Source organism: Macrobrachium nipponense, chromosome 36, assembly GCF_015104395.2.
Source record: "Macrobrachium nipponense isolate FS-2020 chromosome 36, ASM1510439v2, whole genome shotgun sequence".
Taxonomy (NCBI): domain Eukaryota; kingdom Metazoa; phylum Arthropoda; class Malacostraca; order Decapoda; family Palaemonidae; genus Macrobrachium; species Macrobrachium nipponense.
In genome coordinates this window covers 27,875,564-27,888,600 of record NC_087220.1, presented here as the reverse complement: position 1 = coordinate 27,888,600, position 13,037 = coordinate 27,875,564, and the positions used below count along the sequence as shown (strand labels likewise).

The 13,037-nt window shown below is 36.4% G+C and overlaps 1 long non-coding RNA gene across 1 annotated transcript in view; it reads right to left on the bottom strand.

Moving 5' to 3' along the window:
• Positions 1 to 1,299: 1,299 nt before the first annotated feature.
• LOC135203287 (uncharacterized) overlaps positions 1,300 to 13,037 on the bottom strand; it is a 14,603-nt gene continuing 2,865 nt past the window's right edge. Inside the window, exons 2-4 of the long non-coding RNA XR_010311898.1 lie at positions 4,471 to 4,669; positions 2,059 to 2,213; positions 1,300 to 1,512 (exon numbers count right to left, since the gene is read on the bottom strand). This is a non-coding gene — a long non-coding RNA (uncharacterized LOC135203287). The remainder of the gene's footprint in view (positions 1,513 to 2,058; positions 2,214 to 4,470; positions 4,670 to 13,037) is intronic.

Genomic DNA, 13,037 nt, shown 5'->3' with positions numbered 1-13,037 from the left:
CCAAATGTAAGGTTTCTGGTACTCATTCCATTTCCAGCAATATTAATTTTCACCTCTAGACTGAATTATCCTGCTGTAAAGATGACTGATTTTCTTGTTATATACGACAAACAAGCAAAAAAAAAACCTAGAACGCTATTAAGTGAAATTCAAAATCTAGTCTAGGCTTACTTGGACCAAACTTACAGTTTAGAATTTATGAGCTTTATAAGTAAGTCTCTCATTAATAAATAAGTCAGAGGCAACACTGGAATTCTTTTAAACAATTTTCATTCCTGTGTGCAGAATGTGTTGCTTGACATGCAGTAGTTCCCTGCAAGTCTATAGGGGCATCACGAGTACTCTGTGTTCTTGTGCAGAAATTAAATTATATAGATTTACCATTCAATACAGTAGCAGTCTACTCAGCTTCATTTGGATCTATATGATTTGTCCTTATCTAGAAAAATATCTCACTATTTATAGAATATAACCAAAATAAATCACTGAAAAGCTTCATCTCGGGTAACGTGATAGTTTAACTTTACTCCCCCAAACCATAATTTTCACCTACCTGCCACAAAGAAAGACCCAAAGAGGAAGAGAGGCTCTGCCCTGAACAAGAGCTGGAAAATCTTTCTAGTGAGTGAGATAGCAGGCATCTTGAAGTCAATATTAACGCCAAGCATTAACAGTCCCGTAATTACTTGCAGTGCAGCTGAGACGTAGAAAATTTCACTGTGAAGTAAATAAAAGCATCAATTTCATATTTATTTGACACACCTGTGAGATGTGCTCAGAATTTAGAGAAGTTTCTCGATTATTATTGAAAAGTTAATTTGTCAGCTTTCCCACTCACTTGAAGCTTCCTGTCTGTTCCACAATAACCCCGCCCACATAAGAGCTGATGAGGGCACCCACTGTCCCCCATGCCCTTTGGTAGCCAAAGTTGACATTTGAATCTTGGGCATTAGCCATCACAGCAGCATCAAAGAAGACGAACGTTATTCCGTTAAATACCCTGCAATAAAATTATTATTCGTCCTATATATTCTTTCTTAAAGCACTTTGAATAGACTAGATAATCCCAAGGATATTAACTTTATCTCTCTATGTAATTTCATCTAACAAATAATTGTTACTAGATTTATCCAAAGGGAATTTAACTTAAGTCATTCTGAGATATATATTCAAGACTTGCATAGTCAGTGAAATGTTAAAAGTAGAACCTTCTTATTTGTAAGGTTAGCACAGCTTTCTCAATCTAAAACAACAATTGCCAGTTGCATCATTATAAAAAGTCTTACCCATAAGAAGTGCGAACGCAAGGTATATCCAGAATGTCCATTCCAGCTGATTATCATCAACCTCGATCATTGAGTTGCCTTGATATGAGCTATTGACCTCAAAGGAAAAGTTTGATGATGTTGCATCAGAGAAATTTGAAATCGGCATCTCAACTTTAGTTGATGGAACCCATGGAAAAAACAAGGCAATCCCTCCTGTTATTATAGAAACAGTAGCCATCAGGATCTGTGAACAGAAACAGAATGTTGTATTTTAGTCGACGATTATTTCAAAATGATTACACTTATTTATTCTATAGTCATACTAAGACTTCCCTGCTGCTTTTTATTCCTGTATGTCCTTCCTAAACCAGCTTTTTCTTCATATCACTGTAGTCTTAAGACCTATGCCATTATAAGGGATTATCTTGCAATCTTCATTTGATTAGCTATTATCCTGATTTAAATATTCTTTTAAAATAAAGTATTAATAAGTAAAGTTTAAAATTAAGTAATGATAAGTGAAAGGTGGTAGACTAAATATCTCACTTTGAACCCATTTTATTATCTTTTACTTGGACTCACTTTTTACCCATATATATCAATGAAAGCATCAGATATATCTTAACAGTGGCATATGATTGACATTCCAGCTGTGGTAGGATCAGTTTTTCCTTCTTTTACCTTTATCCCATTTTCACAAGGTCATTAAAGTTAAACACTATTGGAAGACAAAATTCTCTGTCTTCAAGTACTCTCACTTGATTTACAGAATTACTCTGTTTTCTCTTACTCTGTAGTTACCAACTTTATCCCCAACGAAGCCACCAATGAATGGGAAGAAAATGGTGGAGACCGAAATAACGGAGGCAATTGTACCAGTCTGGTATTCGTCAAGCCCGAGGGTTTTTTGATGAATTGTTAACTGCGGATATATCAACACAATACCTGTAAATAGAAGAAAATGTTAAGGTTATGAATTAACCACTTTCATTTTTGCATCATGAATACAATAAGTAATTTTTGTATCTTCCATACTTATACTTAACCCTTTATAGCTTTGTGAGGTCCAGGGCTCTTGCCGTGACCCTCAGGCCACCCTTGCTTGAAGATAAATCAACGTGATTCGCCAAGACTCTCAGGAAACTGATCCAGCACTCTCTATTCAAATAACCTGTTATTCATTTTTCAGAAGATACCTTATGTCCTTGTCAGAACTGTAATTACTAATATATGTAAAGTGTTGGAAGCTTTCTAATCAGATGTATATGAAGCCTCTTTGTAATTTAAATACTTGTTAACCATTCTTCAGGTGTGAGATAACACATCTGACTGATTATAGACGTCCTTCTGTTTTCCTCTAATGTCAGATTCTCCTTTACCGTTTACAAGAATTCTTGACTTGTCAGAGATTTTGTAACAATAAATCAGAATACCTTAATACCTTGAACCTGTCCCTTACTCACTGACCATTATACTGGTGACCCCAGAGATGACCAACACCAACATTCGCCTACCGCCCTTCTCAACTCTCAACCCAGGCCTGGTTCTTCAGAAGAGAGAAGATCTTCAGTTCTAAAATTATCTCTTCATCCCAAAAATCCGACACCGTCCTCAAGTTCCTGCTAGACGCCATCCCTATATACCACTACTGAAGCGCCAAGTGGAAAAACATACCAAAATACAAGCCCAAACCAGAAGGATATGCCAAGGGCACTTGTTTCTATCACTGGATGTTTGGGAGCAAAGACCCAAAATATGAAAATGATTGCCACGTCATCAAACGTGCAAAAGGGTCGCAGCCACAACCCAACAAAATAAACATCAGTTGTGGGCAGACTGGCTGCCTCGTAAGAGACACCATGCCTGCTTTCCTCTGTCTTTCTTCCAGACACAGGCAAAAAGGCTCAATGTTTTTTTATCATAGACGAGACATCAAAAATGGAGTTTCTGGATGGACACCAGGGCATTCAAATCATTTGTTCCAGCCAACCGGCATGAACGCCTCAATCCAACCTCCAGCACCCCACAATCACACTTTTAGGAGAAAATTTCCTAAAAGCCCGCGACATTCTGGTAGACGTAGCAGGACATCAGCTGATCACATGACCCACCTCATATACCCACCCACACCGACTCCAGCACCAGAGATAAGTTGCCTACTACAGGAGTTCATGCAGGTATTTAAGGACGACCTGCAGCACGATCTGATCTGACCAAATTCACAAAGCACCACGTCCAGCACCACATAGTTACCAAAGGTCCCCCAGTGCACATCTATTTTAGACAGTTGGCCCCCAGAAAAACTCGCCCACGCTTAAGAAGCCTTCCGGGACATGGAACAGACAGGAATATGCCAAAACACCTCCAGTCACTGGGGATATCCCATACATAAGGTAACAAAACCTGACAGGACATGGCAACCCTGCAATGCCTACCGGACGCTCACCATCAAGACAGTGCCTGACAGGTAGCCACTGCTGATCATAGCTGCTATAACCAACCAGATGGAGGGTATCAAAATATTTACAGAAATTAACGTGTTGAAGGGATACTTCCAAGTCCTGGTCACACAGGAGGACATGGAAAAAAATGCCCACTCTCACCCCCTAAGGCACATACACCTTCAACTACAGCTGTTTTCGCCTTCGGAACTCAGGTATGACCTTAAAGTGTTTGATGGTCGAAATCCTGAGCAACCTACCCTTCTGTGTTGTGTACATCAATGATATACTGATATTCAGCCCCAACTTCAAACAACATATGACGAGACGTGATGCAGGTCCTGCAGATACATAAGAAAATGGACTTATTGTCCAAAAAGACAAATGCAAATGGGCAAAACCAGTAGTGGAATTCCTGAGCCACCAAATAAACCTCTTTGGAAATTCAACTTATGAAAAATTGACAAACAGGAGACCATCCTTAGATCGTCCTAGTCACAACTGCTAATGTTAGGAGAGAAAAACCTACCACCACAAATCACTCTGTCTAGAAGAAATAAATCTCTGTCACTGTTATAAACACATGAGGTCTTTCGTACAATACCTAATTTTCGTTCGAAATTTGCAGACACTTTCATTAGACGTTTCTCAAAGGTTAGATGTAAATCATGACTATGTTGTAATAACATATTTATATTACAATAACTTTCATCATAAGTATTCTACATGGGTTCACCTAACGAAAAGAAAGACCTTCTTACCTGATAATAAAAAGAAGTAAGTACATTTCAGGATAAGTAATCGAGGATTGATGAAGTCTTTGGCAAACCCTTTGACTTCTTCAATAAACATTTTTCTCTTGTTCGAAGACATATCACTTGAAGTCTGTTGTTCCCTCCCTGGAAAACTTTCTCTGCTCCTTTTTTGGATGTTCTGTCCTCAGGTCTTATCTACAGCCATCTGAAAATAGAAATATGTTTAACACAAAGTACATTTAATAACATATTCATTATTTCCATGCAGTGTTATCAATCTGGTAGCCCAAATTCGCTTCCCGCCTGCCCCCAGTGCTGGACCAAAGGAATTTGTTTTTGGTGATTAGAAATTCATTTCTCGATATATTGTGATTCGGATCCAACGATAAGCTGTAAGTCACATAGCTAAGTAACCAATTGGTTCCTATATATATAGCCACGTGAATAAAAATCTAATCCTTCAGGCCAGCCCTAAGAGAGCTATTAATTAGCTCTGTGTTCTGGATAAACTAAGATATACTTTTTTTCCATGCGGTGTTGTGCATTCAACATATGACTGTGCTTTTATTTCCTGGCACTGATGATAGATACATCATATAGTGCAGCAATTTTGTTGCAGGGTACTCTTGAAAGTTCTTTCCCTCACTTCAACCATATTTTATTTCCAACAGATGTGTGAGATTATCAGAAAATGCTTTCTCTATGGCCTTCCTGTGCCTAATTTTGATACTTATTTGATTTAAAATCCAGAATTTCTTCTTTCAGAGGACAAGGCTTGTCACGGTAATTGCTATATAGCAAAGAAAGATAAAGGAAAGGAACACGCATCTTCGAGAAGTTCTGCATCAAGGAGGCATTCGCGCATTAGTTGGAGGTGTCTGTTCTCATGATGGTTCTAGAATTGGCAGGAGTGTTGTGGAACTTGTCCGGCGCCGACGTGACGTGAGGAATGCCGCGATTTCTGATGTAATACTTCATCCAGATCCTTCTAAGAAGTTCCGGTAATCTCGGGAGCCTGTGACGTTCGCTGGTAGCCCCGCCCCCAGATTGCCGTATAAATACGACTGACGAAGTAGGAGGGAGGAGATCATCAGTAAGAGTCACAGACCAGATTATCAATGAGAGATCAGCAGCAGCGATCATAGAGAGATAAGAGAAGAAGGAACAAACAAAGGATCAGAGAGGAAAAGTCGCTCGAGAGTTTGGTCGAATTCTGGTCAAGTCGTCGTCGGGAGTGGATGACCGAGTTATTTCGACATTGAGCAAACCTTCGGAGAAGAAACGTTCTACAGTTCATCAAGAGGTTTTGGGGAGTTCCTGCCCTTCAAGTATCAAGAGTAGACATTGTTTTCTGCCTAACGGAGGCAAGAAGGCTGTGAAGGCGTCTGCAATTAGAGTTCTCCTTTTGTGAAGCCATGGGTTCGAGTAGCAAAACTGGCCAGCAAGTACTTTCATTACCCCACCGTTTCCCCAGTTCATGCAGTGTAAGATTTTACCTTTTTTTTATGTAAATAGGAGATACCATTCTGCATTTATCTTTGTTAGTAAGCTTGTAAATAAACCTTTGTTGTGTTTGTGTATCTTTCTATATTCGTATCCCCAGTTTCAACTGTTGGTGTTGAATTCTTTTTGTTTATATTTCATATCGAACCTGAAGCGGACCTCTCTCGGTTCGTAACAGGCTTCCCTTTGTCTTGGTATGGTGTATGACTCATCCGAGTCATCAACTTGTCCTATTGTTAAGCTTTTATTATTTTAATTCATTCTGATGGTCTTGAATCGAGCAACATATTCCATAGATAAAATATTAGATAGTCGATTAACAGTGGTTTTTAGCAAATTTTCTTGATCTTCAGTGTCATCTTCACAATTATGACTTTATACCTGATAGGCTGGTCCTGAAGCAAGTCTTAAAAGGACTTCACAGGCCTACCTTTATTAAACACCACCAAGACGTGTGCTCAGAGGTTGGGTGTTTATAGTAGAGTGGCGATTTCCATTTATGGACAGAGGAAGGCGAAATGCGAGTACATTGACATGTCTAAGTTTTTATAGTTCAGATGCTGAAAGTTTGACCATTCTGGATGAAATGCGAAAGAAAATGTCTTGGACAACTAAGCTGCCCATTTTCCCACTCACGGGTATTTGCTTCCAGGAAATAGCTGATGTACAAATGTGATCTCACCTCCACTATGATTCTGTTTCCTAAATAAAAGGCCACTGCGAAGAAAACCCTCTTTTGGGAATTAAGTTGTATTATGGCAGATTCTAAATGATGTTAAGATGGTGGCCTGAATAGAAATGAACATGAATTAAGTTGTTGGTTGGTTTCCTTTAAATACTGAATTTACATTGAAATGGTTAATTATGTATCAAAACATCTAAGACAATTGCTTCCCTTTCTTAGATGTTTTGATACATAGAAAACCATTTCAATGTAAATTTAGTATTTATAGGAAACCAACCAACAACTTAACTTATATTCATTTCTATTCAGGCCACCATCCTATCATCAAAATATCAATTTTTTTCTATGTTTTAACGAGCATTGCGCATTTTCAGTCCCCAATATTTGGATCAAGAAATTGAATACATAAGAGAAATAGGGAAAGATTTATGTTATCCCTCATATATATTAGATATTTGCTACAATAAAGCCCACAAAAAGTTTTATAGTGTAAGTAACACGGAGGAAGAAAATTATAATAACATTCTCAGTTTGCCTTATTTTACCGGATTTGAAACCATTAAATCATTGTTAAAAGCCTTTAAGGTCATCCTTGTTTTTTCCTATAATAACACACTAAAAGGAACGTTAATAAAAAATGGCCCCAGGGAAAGCAACAACATAATATATAAAATTCCATGTATGGACTGCCCCTCCTTTTATCTCGGACAGTCGAGCAAGGGCTTAGAAGTAAGATTAAAACAGCGTAAATATTCTGTCAAAACTGGGCAAACATCTAATGCAATATTCATTCATATAAGTGAAAACAACCACTGGATAAATTGGATTAATAGTTCAGTAATTGCAATATCAAAAGATGTCTTATCACAAAATCTTTTAAAATCAGCCATAATACAACTTACTTCCCATTGTAATTTTAATATTAGTTGTGGCCTGTTTCATTTAGACCCTTGTATTTGTAACTTGTTTAAGAATGATCTCAAAGATAAAATTACAGATTTAAATACAAATTAGTTGCCTAAGAGATATTTTCTTTGTATATGTTTGTTTAATATGTTTTGTGAATAAAATGTTTGGGGGTTCACCAAAGATCAGAAATGTAGGTCAGCTGTCCCGCCCTGGTATAACTCCTTTAATTGTCTTGTCCCTCTGTCTGAGCCCCTCTTGATTTGAGACTGCCTTGACGGAGTTACGCATTTCCAACCTATGGTTGAAACTGCGTAGCGAAGGCAAGAGGGCTTTCGAACTGGGAGAATTATCTCCTAGTTTGAATCTAAATGTCTCAATTTTTCTCTTACTTGATCATTTTCCAATCTCTCACTTTCTTTTGCTCAGTTGCTCCCCCTAGCTGTCCTCCTTCTCTTCACTAAAACCCTCGTGTAGGTTAGGTAGGAGCTGGGTCTCTGAACTTGGGCTTTACCTTGATCCAAATGGCAGGGACTATAGCGGTTTGGTCCGCCGCTCGATTATGTTTGGACCCTGAGGATATTGATGTGATTCCACATCAATATTTATTGGGCGGGACTACATGTGGGGACTTGCCTACGGAATCCGGGGAGGTATAGGTCTCCACGGTAGGACTCTCGGCAATTTATCCGGATTGCCCTCTAAAATAACATGAGTGGGGATGATTGCATACTAGCTATGCCCTCGGTCCTATCAAGCGGGTTTTGCTTACACTTGAGCCAATCATATTATGTTAGAGCCATCCCTTCGGGGTAGGGTAGGGAGTGGACATATGGGAGTTGGTCTCTGCTGTGTGTCTTGGTGAGGGGGAAGTCCTTGTTTGAGGAGACCCAGTTTTTACCATGGCTTGCAGTTGGTTTCTCTGTAATTTTTCAAAAAAAAAACAAAAAAAAAAAAAAAACGAAAAATGGAATATGACTCTGGAACTCAGTCCCCAGGAAAATGTGACCCCATGACACTAGATAACCATCTGACCCTGGAAACGAACAAGGACACCCTTTTGGACACTTCAATCCAAAATATAGCTACTATGGAGCCTTTTACTAGGCCAAAAAGATTTATCAAAAGAAAATTCCAGCCTAGCCCTTCGCTAGCTTTATTTGAATCTCTATTGGAAAAGACAGTTGGACAAGATTTTTGACAATAGAAAGTGAAAACAAAATTTCAAATTTAAAATTGGAAAATTATTACTGACCAGATACCCAACAGAAAACATGAGAAATTTCGTCAACGCAAACAAATACATGGATAGTGAAAACCCACTACTAAAGCCCAATCAGAAAACTACTTACAAATTACGAACATAGATAACATAAATATAAAAGTCACCAAGCATAATAAACTTAATAGTATTTGTGGTACAATAATCCTGCCAAATAATGATGATGAACTAATAGATAAAATATGTTGATGGACTCTCTTAATAAGAAAAATGATATAAAACATTGAAGACTGTGACATCTATGATATTCCCAAGTAGGAAAAATTCAAAAATCAATATACAGATAGCTAAATTGAAATTTGAAGGAAACGAACTCCCCTTTAACAATTAAAGATTTAGGGCAGACGAGAGAGATAAGACCATATATCCCTAAACCACTACAGTGCAAATCGTGTAATAAATATGGCCATTCAAATAAAAATTGTAGAGAAGCTCCAAGATGTGCATGTTGTGGATCATACAACCACACAACAAAATGGGACTGTGAAAACCCAAATTGCATAAATTGTGGTCAGAATCACCACTCAAGATCAAAGGAATGCGCATTTATCTTTATACAACACTGAACTAAAAATCTTACAAGAAAGGAGTGGGAATGTCAATAAGAGAAGCGAAGATAGAACTAAAAGTAAGAGGTTTACAAGACCCAGCAAGGAAAAACACATATAAAGAGGTGGTAAATAAAGAAGCGCAAAACCAAATTCCTACAATATTGAACAGTATAAATCAAACTGAAAATACTCATAATATAAAGGCCCAAAAATTCAAGCTCGGAAGCTACAGAACATATAAGCAACTCAAAATTTATATAATATATTACCAGCACCAGAAATGCAAGAAGACATGATGAATGTGGAGGACAAGCAAAATACAAGAGCTAAGTCAAAAGACAAAAAAAGACTACTTGAAACAACCCCACCCAAATCCAAGAAACAAATTAAAACAATCAGTAAGACCCAAAAATCTATATGGAAAAAAATGAATACCGAGAAGACAAAGTCAACGAAAATTGCTTGCAAACTAAAAATGAAAAAAGAGAAACCCAAATAAAAGAGAAAGTTAAAACATCAGATAAAATTGAAGAAAGTATTGAAATAGAACCCAAGATCAAAAGCCATTTAAATGCACCTCTAATAAAAAGAACACCTGAGACTCTTCAGCCAATAAAGAAAACAATAGCAGAAATACATCACCCACCAAAAGAAGAACAAAGTACAGCAAAATTATACAACTTCAATAAAATTCAAAGTTCAGGAAAAACAAATAAAAGATATTAAAACAAAACCCAAAACCTTTTTAAAATGTCTATTTTACAATGGAATATTAGAGGATACGTATCAAATAATGAAAACTTAAAATCATTAATTAGAGAATGTAATGCAAATATCATTTGCTTACAGGAAACTAAAATAGGTAACAATGTTCTCAATGCTGGCATAAATTATAATGTGTGGAAATCAACACAAATTTTAAATGACAACAGCCAAGGAGGAACTGCAATCATAACGCATTCTTCAATCAAATGCCAACCTGTTAGGATTAACTCCGTAATACAGGCATGTGCAGTTCAAGTATTCCTGGAAAAAAAAATAACAATATGCTCAATATACATGGAACCATCTTTAGAAGTCGCTTGAATAGATCATCTAGGAAATAATAGACCATTACAAGTGGAAGATTTAGAAAATCTAATAGAACAATTACCAAAACCTTACCTATTAGTAGGTGACTTCAACGCCAAACATCCTATGTGGGGAAGTACATCATCTGACAGGAGAGGAAACACTATCCTAGATTTTTATAGATAACAAAAATTTGATTATTTTAAATGATGGTTCTCCAACAAGATTTGATGTTTATCATAATACCTCATCTGCAATAGACATCACTTTATGTTCCCCAGAAATTGCCACAGATTTCAGTTGGAAAGTAAATAATAATTTATTTGGGAGTGACCACTGGCCAATACAATTGAGCTAAAAAATAATAATAATATAACATATATACCGAAGAGGAAAATGGAGGAAGCAAATTGAATTTATATAAAGAGAAAACGGTGATTAACAAAAAACTATCTGACTTTACAAACCACATAGATGCTTATGAACATCTAGTAAAAAGTAATAGATGATAAAGCAAATGAAACTATTCTAGTTACCTCAGGCAATCCAACTAGACCACTGGTACCCTGGTGGAATGAAGAATGTAAAGCAGCAAGAAAGATAACAAGAACATGCTTTAGAAGATATCTGAGACATAAATGTGAAGCCAATAGAATTGCATATTTGAGAGCTAAAGCAAAGCAGAAAAGAAATATTCAAGATAGCCAAAAGAAATTCATGGAAAAAATATATTAATAATATAAATTCTAAAACTCAAGACAAAGAAATCTGGAGAAAATAAATAAACTGCAGGGTAGATATCGGCCAGAACCATTACCTACATTAAAAGTAGAAAACAGCTATATTTCAAACCCCAAACTAGTAGCAAATGAATTGGGTAAATGCTTCGCCAAAACATCTAGTATCTCGAACTATACAAAAAAATTCCAATTAAAAATAAAAAATTATGTCCCAATACCAATAAAATCTAATAATCAGGAAATCTATAATCTTCCTTTCACCATGGAAGAACTGGAAAATGTCCTGAAACTTGCAAGTCCAACAGCTCCAGGGGAAGACAACATTAGATATGAAATGATAAAAAATCTTCCAGATGAAAGCAAAACCTTCTTATTAGAAATTTTAAATGAATTATGGCACTCTCACAGCATACCTAAAACCTGGAAAGAATCTTTAATCATACCAGGCTTAAAACCAGGAAAGACCCAGAGTCACCAAGCAGCTATAGGCCAATAGCCCTTACTAGTTGTCTAAGTAAGATATTTGAAAAAATGCGAGTAATAGATTAATATGGGTATTAGAAAATAAACAGCTATTGTCAAACAGACAGTTTGGATTCAGGAAAAATAAAAGTACCATAGATCCCCTCTTAATGATTACAAGAGAGATCAAAATGCAATGGTTGGTAAAAAAACAAACAAATAGGAGTATTTTTGATTTAGAGAAGCATATGATACCACCTGGAGGGAGGGATTTTAAAAAAATGATAGAATGGGGAATAGGAGGCAATTTATATGAATATATTAGGGAATTCCTATCTGAAAGATATATAAAAGTCAAAGGGGGGTGGGGGCAGAAATCTCTGAATCATTTATCCAGGAGGAAGGAATCCCCCAAGGCAGTGTACTAAGCGTGGCATTGTTTGCAATAGCAATAAATGAGATAATTGAAATGATCCCGCCAGGAGTCCAAGGATCCCTTTTTGTAGATGACTTCGTCATATATAGTAGTGGTGAAAAAGCGCTTGACATAAGCAACAGATTGCAAGCAGCCATAAATAGGGTAAAAAAATGGGCCGATAACAAGGGTTTTAAATTTCTCCGCAAAAAACAAAAGCTGTCAGATTTACAAGATCAAGAAAACAGGAATTAATTCCTACTTTATTTATAAATAATGATATATGAGTATGATGATCAGATAAAATTCCTCGGTGTAATACTTGATAAAAAACTTACATATAAAGAACATATAGAACAACTGGCGATAAAAAGTAAGAAAATCCTTAAATATAATAAAAGTAATTGCGCATAATGACTGGGGTGCTGATAATGAACCTCTCTGATAAAAGTATATAAGGCTCTTTGTCTAAGTAAACTTGATTATGCAAGTCAAGTATATGGTAGTGCTTCTAAAACCTTATTAACAAAACTGGATGTCATACATAACATGGGTATTAGACTATGCACTGGAGCCTACAGAAACTTCCCCGTGGAAAGTCTGTATGTAGAAGCAGGAATAGAACCCCTGAAAGTACGAAGAGAAGAAATGGGATTAAAATACATAGCTAAAATAAATAACCCTAATGATAATCCAAACACCAAATATATGAAGAACATAACAAATAATTATGACAATAAACCAAGAGCCTCTAAACCATTGGAGAATAGATTAAACCTGATATAGAACATCTAAAATTAGAACAAGTAGCATATCAAAAAATAACAACTTCTAAAATACCTCCGTGGAGACATGCTAAAATAGAAATCTGTGAGAAAAAAAAAAAAAAAAAAAAAAAAAAAAAATCCATTTAAAATAAGTTTAAGTCAGCACAATTTGAAGAGTGAATTTCTGTCAC